The following is a 7,582-nucleotide window of genomic DNA, read 5'->3' as shown; positions in this document are numbered from 1 at the left end:
GCGGATCGAACGCGCGGATCTATTCGAGAACAGGACCCCCAGGCTTGTCACAGGGTATATGGAGGGGATGGTCTGGAGCGGCGTCAAGATCCAAGCGGCGGTTTAGCCCGGAGGTGTCTCGCCGGTACTTGAACCTGGATCCGGTGGCGATGGAGGCGGTGGACCTGACTTGAGAGTGCAATGCCTCATTTTCCTTTTGGAGGATGTTGATGCGCTGCTCCATGGCTTCAAAGCGGCGAGTAATATCGTCGGATGAGCTATTATTTCTGGCCATGGTGATTGGAATGGTATTATCAAGCTGTTTTTGATTGTCAGCCCCACGGTGGGCGCCAAATTGTTTTGGGCAAATTCGACTTAGAGACGAACTTGCCTTGATGATGGTGCTAACAATCGATCGAGCTAGATAATTGAAAATGGTGAGAGCAAGTTGTAATAGCATAGGATGATAGTGTGTTTATTGCTTAGAAATCGTGTATGTTAAATAGACAAGACTAAGCGATTTTATAGGCATTTACAATAAAAGTGTAACGTTTGTGCTTAATTGCACATAATTAGACAATAAATGCGTAATGAAGGCCGGCTTCATCAAGGGTTTGCAACGGCTGTTTTGATCCCAACAGTTGAGAGTGAGTTCGAACTGTGCCACCATGTGCCTTGCTGGCAGCCACGTATGCAATGCTTGCCACGTTTGCCCACGTCACCAAGAGAGTATTTTCCCTCCTAACAGTACTCATTTATTTGATTGGTAATATTAGTGTTCTTTTATACTCGTTCAATAATAGAGGCCCTATCTTGGATTTTGTAGTTTAATTTTGCTTTCTCCTCTTTTCTTTTCTTTTCTTCTTCTTTTCTTTATTTCTTTTCTTGGTTTGTTTTCATTTCTTTTAGGTCTTGCCTTGATTAGATTTGCCGGATTTTTGTTTTTGTCAGTTTTTAGGATTCTAATAGTTGCTCATTCTTCCCTAATTGAGTTTAGCTTGCTAGAGACTAGCAAACGCTTAGCTTGGGGGAGTTTGATGAGCGACATTTATGTCGCTCTTAGCTTAGGATTTTATGTTAGTTGTTATGCTTTTTTATAGTTTTTATAGTTTTTTGTGTGAATTTTATAAGTTTCGTTCCATCTTGTGCTTTATAGGTGATTATGATAAAAAGTGATGGAAGACAAGTAGAATCAAGCCAAAACAGGGCTTGTGCGATCGAGTGATGATTTGTGCGCCCGAACAGAGGAGTGCAAATGGGCATCAAGGAATATCCAGTTCTGTGCGATCGAACGTGCTCTGTTGTTCGGTCGTACAAAATGGATTTTTGGAGGCAGAATCACTAGTGGAAAAAATACCTGTTGAGGGGGGCATTTTGGGTTTATTGAGGCGAACAAGGCCCGCTGCGACAGACGTAGCTTCAACAGCTCAGTGATCTGTTGAGGCGGGCTTTGTTCGCCTCAACAGGTGATCTGTTGTGGGGGGCTTTCAAAAGCCCGCCTCAACAACCTCTACAGAAACGCGAAAAATAAGGACCTGTTGAGGGGGGCATTTAAGAAGCCCGCCTCAACAGCCTCCTCTGTTGAGGCTCACTTCTTAAATGCCCCCCTCAACAGGTCCTTATTTTTGCGCCAAAAATTCATATGTTGTTGAGGCGTACATTAAAAGCCCCCTTCAACAACATTAATTTTTTTTTTCCAAATTCTTTTAAAATATAAAATAGGCGGCAATAACCACAACTAGATATATACTCCATTGAGTATTGAAACCTGTACCCAATCAACACCAAAATAGCAAAGGTATGAATCTGCTTATCTTTGATAAATAAATCATTACATTAACTTCATTTATATTAACCCAACAGAGCAAAGCGTATATATAGTACGTATGTTTACAATTTTTAAACACCTAGCTAGTCTAACAAATTACAACTAATATTAACAACTAAAGACAAAAGGCTAGAGAGCTAATCTAACAAATGTCTCTAATCCAGCCACTTAGGTCCCTTTAGATCATGCATTACAAACCTTAAGTAAGGTCGTGTTGACTTTCTTCCAATCGACTCGATCCCTAGCCTGCAAGTTGCATGGAAGGAAAATATATATGAGTACCAAAGTTTACACTCACGATATTGTCTTTACATTCCATTGAAGCATAAAATTAAAAGATATAATTGCAGACTATAGAGATAATTAAGTACGTTGTTGACCTATAACGACCCAATGAGCCTTAAATGTGCATACGTAGATTAGAATGAGTTTTAGAAAGTTAAAGCTATGTATATTAGTCATGTAATAAGAATCAAATGAGTCCTTAGGTTCTTTAGTTCAAAGTTGGGAGCGGAAATGTCATTTTAGCTCTAAACATGACCTATAACGACCTAATGAGCCTTAAATGTGCATAAATAGATTCGAATGAGTTTTAGAAAGTTAAAACTATGTATATTAGTCATGTAATAAGAATCAAATGAGTCCTTAGGTTTTTTAGTTCAAAGTTGGGAGCGGAAATGTCATTTTAGCTCTAAACATGACCTATAACGACCTAATGAGCCTTAAATGTGCATAAATAGATTCGAATGAGTTTTAGAAAGTTAAAACTATGTATATTAGTCATGTAATAAGAATCAAATGAGTCCTTAGGTTCTTTAGTTCAAAGTTGGGAGCGGAAATGTCATTTTAGCTCTAAACATGACCTATAACGACCTAATGAGCCTTAAATGTGCATAAATTGATTCGAATGAGTTTATAAAGTTAAAAATATGCATATTAATCATGTAATAAGAATCAAATGAGTCCTTAGGTTCTTTAGTTCAAAGTTGGGAGCGGAAATGTCATTTTAGCTCTAAATATGACCTATAACGACCTAATGAGCCTTAAATATGCATAAATAGATTCTAATGAGTTTTATAAAGTTAAAAATATGCATATTAATCATGTAATAAGAATCAAATGAGTCCTTAGGTTCTTTAGTTCAAAGTTGGGAGCGGAAATGTCATTTTAGCTCTAAATATGACCTATAACGACCCAATGAGCCTTAAATGTGCATACGTAGATTGGAATGAGTTTTAGAAAGTTAAAACTATGCATATTAATCATGCAATAAGAATCAAATGAGTCCTTAGGTTCTTTAGTTCAAAGTTGGGAGCGGAAATGTTATTTTAGCTCTAAATATGACCTATAACGACCCAATGAGCCTTAATTGTGCATACGTAGATTGGAATGAGTTTTAGAAAGTGAAAAGTAGAGGTGAAATTTGACTCAAGTAAAAGTAGTGTTTCTCGGATGATGGAGAAGATCTTGTTAATAAATTTGGAGGGGGGGCTTGAACCTTAAAAGATGATCAGTTTTTCATTAAAGAAAGGTTTTAACTGCTGCTAGGTCTTTTTCAGAGAGAGGAATGGAGAAGAATTGTGTATAATAACCAGGCTTCTATTGAGAACTTATTCGTCACTTGATCCCTGATGCATCAGAGATTGCTAACAGCTTACAAGCTAATTAGTTGGAATGTGGATTGCGATCCTTTTGGTTCTTTGTATGGATCTAGGGATGAAAGTTTACACATTCATAATTCTTTGCCCTTTTGGCTCTAGAATGTGGTTTTCTATACTGCAGATGACTGAATTTCCTGGACCTATACGGACCAGTGACTACTGAAATTGGGGGAGGAGGTCAAGATTTCTAGAAAAAGAAATACAAATAAAAACACCACTTATTATAAACTTTATGGTATGCTATTTTCTAAATTCATTTATGGGATCTGTCTGAGCATGCATGAATGGCAGTTTTCTGCTCAGTGGAAGAATTGGCATGCTATTCATACACATTGTAGTCAGATTTCAGAACAGCTTCTAGGTGCTCAGTAGAACAGATGCAGGCTCTGAGTAACCTATGCATATTTTGTAGTTTGTGGACTATTTGTTGTCATTTTAGTTCAGCTTGTATTCCTCTTGTATATGAAGAGTCTCTTACACAAGCCCTCTTAGCAGTGTAATTGACAAACTGAAGCCAGGTTGTTGTACGCCTGGAGTATGCAGGGGATTTGATTCCACTGTTAACTTCAGTTCCCAAAAAAACATAGCATATAGTAAAAGGTGTGACAATGTCATGTATAAAAAATCAAATACGACTACACCTAGCATTTTCCTTTCATGCAAGACCAGCATATTAGTATTCAGTAGCAAGACCAGCAGATCAGTATTCACAGCAGTATTCACAGCAGCAGCAAGACCAGCATATTAGTATTCAAAGCAATAAATTAGCAAATCCAGCAGACTTGTAATTATGGAAAAAATTAAAGAACTTTACCAAATCCATGAAGATATAAACGCTTCCATCTTTGTGTCTAAACAACCTAAGTAAATAAATACTCGGTTGTAAAAAACTTAGCCCATAGCTCACGAACCACATCTATTTCCTCATCGGTATAAGGCGCATTTCTTGGAGTGTAAGCCTGAAATAAGTAACATGATAAGTAATGCTACTTGTAAATTAAGAATTCTACTACGTACAAGTACTAGTATTAGTAGTTCAACTAACATATGGTAAAAGAACGAACATTATCTAACCGCTCATCAGAGTTATGGTGTAACGTGACTATTTCATGCATGAACTTCATAATGTAATAGCCACACTCGCGGGCACCGACTTGTTGAGCACACTGATTTGGAAACAAATCATAAATTATATATCCAAGTAGTTACCCAAAAAAAAGTAAAGCTAATTAGTAAGCATGATACCTTTACAGGGAAGCCTTTCAACCCCTGCGTAGTCGCTCTATTCGGACAAATCCCATCATTAAATTTGTACAGTTGGTATGCCCTGAAAGTTGAGTAAAACTTCATGAATCTGATTCGGCACGAAAAGAAATAACTTAAAAAGAAATGAAAGTAACTTACAAACACAAGATTCCATATTTTGACAGTATGCTGCACAAAAGTAATCATTGTTACACATGTTGAAAACTAATTGTTCAATTAAAAAAAACTAAGATTTGGTTTTAAGTCCAAACCTTGGTCTGATGGCTGATTCTTCTATTGCAAAATGAGGAATAGATGGATATAAGGAAGACAGGGTTGAATAGCTTGGTCTGAAGTTCTCGAAGAAGCATAAAACAGAACAGCTACATAGTCCTGATTGAGGCTGTACACCAAATGCAGCGCTTTTTGCAATGATGCTTCATCTACCTTGAAAATTAGAAGTAAGCAAACGCTATTAGATTTAGTTGAAAAGTAACAGAAAGGAAAAAGCTCCACATAAAATAACATAGCTATAGAAGCTCCTAATTTGGTTATCAAAGTCCTTTCTTATGTTAAGTATCAAACCACAGTTTGTTTCCATGCAACAGGATGGATAACTGAATGAGCCCCTATGCATGCAACTATGCAAGGGTTAAGCTACAAGCACCTTGCACTACTCATACTCAGCCATATTCAAAAGCCTTGTAAGTAGAACTAGTTAATATGAGACTGGTCCTCGGCAAAGCAAGAGGCACGGAGGTTGGCTGCGGACTGTGCGTACATTTTCAAATTTTGACAGGTGCTCGACGACCTGGCTTGATTAAATTTTTAACCAGGAAACAAAAAAAGACTAAAAAAATCTCTAGGGGGGCAGACTAGTTTTTTTTCACACCGTTAACATAATACTTGCAATAAAGAAGTGTTTACAATCTGCGTTATTATCAGATACTATAGCAGGCTATATTAGGTACACCAGTTGGTTGCATCAGGTACACCAGCTGGTTGAGCTGCTGCGAGCCCAAACCACAGACCGATAAATCGAACCTTGACCAAAAATGCCATAACAACTGGTACAGGCAATGCAACCAAGTAGAAGGTGACAAAGTTTATTGTTGCACCTATTTTAGTCCTTGTTGAACCTGTCAAAGCCCCACAGGCAGCTGTCTATGGACAGTTTCCGATCTCACAAAACCCCAGAATAGGAACTCAACAACAGCAAGAGCAATATTGTAGCAGAATAAAAATGGAACTAAAAACAACAGGGGTTTTTTCCACTAGTGAAAACACAATTCAAGGGCACACTAATAAGAATTCATGCTAACAATACCAAATTTTATTTACAAGTTCTCAAATTTATATAAGCATAACTGCAGACACAAGGCAAACCAAAATAAGACTAAACATGAATCCTATTATGCTCACAGTTTGATTGTATTAGATACACTAACCTCACTCGAATAAGAATGAGCTTGTATAATTTCCAATTTGAATGATGCTAATCTTAAAAAGAAATTCTTCTACTAAGGGCATAAGGCATAGGAAACCCATCCTTTACTGTTGTTATTGTCCTCCTGATAGGGAAGGGAAAGACATGCTCAGATTCCTATGTAATGAGTATTTTCTCAAACTTCTGCATAACTGCAGACACAAGGCAAACCAAAATAAGACTAAACATACCACCAATTTCTTATGCCTAAAGAGCATGATACTCCCGTAAACTGAAGTCAAACCAAAATAAGTGAAGAATGAAAGTGTGACTGGAGCATCAACACCTGCCAAAAATTAATACAAAATATAACCACCACTATAATCATGCTCCAAAGTCCAAACTCCAACACAATTAAGTAGAGACAACTAATCAGAGAAAACTAATCAGAGAATACAACCAAAACTTGCCAAAAACAAAAAATTAATCATGCATCCAAACTAATCAATGAATTCAGATTAAAACCACCAGCACAACCGCAACTAATCAGAGACAAAAAAAACTAAAATCAAAAACCCGAATTCACCACAATTGTAAAGCGTTAATTGGTGATGATGAGAGTAGTTCCAAGAAGAAGAAGAAGATCTATTTACCACAGCCATCACCTGCTTGTGCCTCATAATCTGACCACCCACGACCTACCGAAACCCAAGCCGCACCTCCACCACCGCCACCTCCAGTTAGAAAATTAAAATTCGTTAAAATCAACAAAATAATCAAAAACCTAAATTATAAATAAAAAAAATTAATAAAAAATAATATGAAAAATCAAAAACCTAAAAGAATTGAAGAATGGAGGAAAGATGAAGGAGAGAGATGAAAGAGTTACATCATTTTGAGACAACACCGCCGCCTTGCTCGAGAATACGAAGTAGATAGCGGTTGAATTGAGATACGATTGAGGAAATTGTGTTGAGCTTGAGCAGGGAGATAGATCGACGAGTTTGAGGAGGGAGAGAAGTCGGCGGCGAGACCCTAGCTTTGCAACTCTTCCATGGAGTCCGACTTTGAGGAGAGTAAGAGGGAGTCCGAGTTGTTGACGAAAGAGGCGGAGGGTTTGAGAAGTTTTAAACCATGAGAGGGGAGAGAGGAGAGAGAAAGGAATCCTCCAGGCTAACAGAAGAAATGAGGAGGAGAGAGAATTAAAATTTGGAGTATATGCCTATCTAACTTTGTCGAAGCGAACATTGGAGTGTACGCTTCAACAGATGATACTTTGTTGATGCAAACACTTAAATGCCCCCTTCAACAATAGTTATCGAAGCGAACAATAAAAATGTTCGCTATAACAACCCTTTATAATGTTTGACCCGCGTTGACTAAGTAGTTATTGAGGCGCGCTTATGTATGCCCCCCTCAACAAGGGGGCTACAACAGGGGTTT

The 7,582-nt window shown here is 37.7% G+C and overlaps 1 long non-coding RNA gene across 1 annotated transcript; it reads right to left on the bottom strand.

Moving 5' to 3' along the window:
* Positions 1-1,828: 1,828 nt before the first annotated feature.
* Positions 1,829-7,582, bottom strand: LOC110792311 (uncharacterized). Its single transcript, XR_008921329.1, has 7 exons — positions 6,793-7,582; positions 4,986-5,160; positions 4,873-4,902; positions 4,714-4,795; positions 4,533-4,634; positions 4,283-4,427; positions 1,829-2,053 (listed from the first exon to the last, which is right to left on the bottom strand). It is a non-coding gene; the product is annotated as an uncharacterized lncRNA (long non-coding RNA).

The sequence above is a fragment of the Spinacia oleracea genome, chromosome 5 (genome assembly GCF_020520425.1).
Source record: "Spinacia oleracea cultivar Varoflay chromosome 5, BTI_SOV_V1, whole genome shotgun sequence".
Lineage (NCBI taxonomy): Eukaryota > Viridiplantae > Streptophyta > Magnoliopsida > Caryophyllales > Amaranthaceae > Spinacia > Spinacia oleracea.
This window is presented reverse-complemented; position numbering and strand designations above follow the sequence as displayed.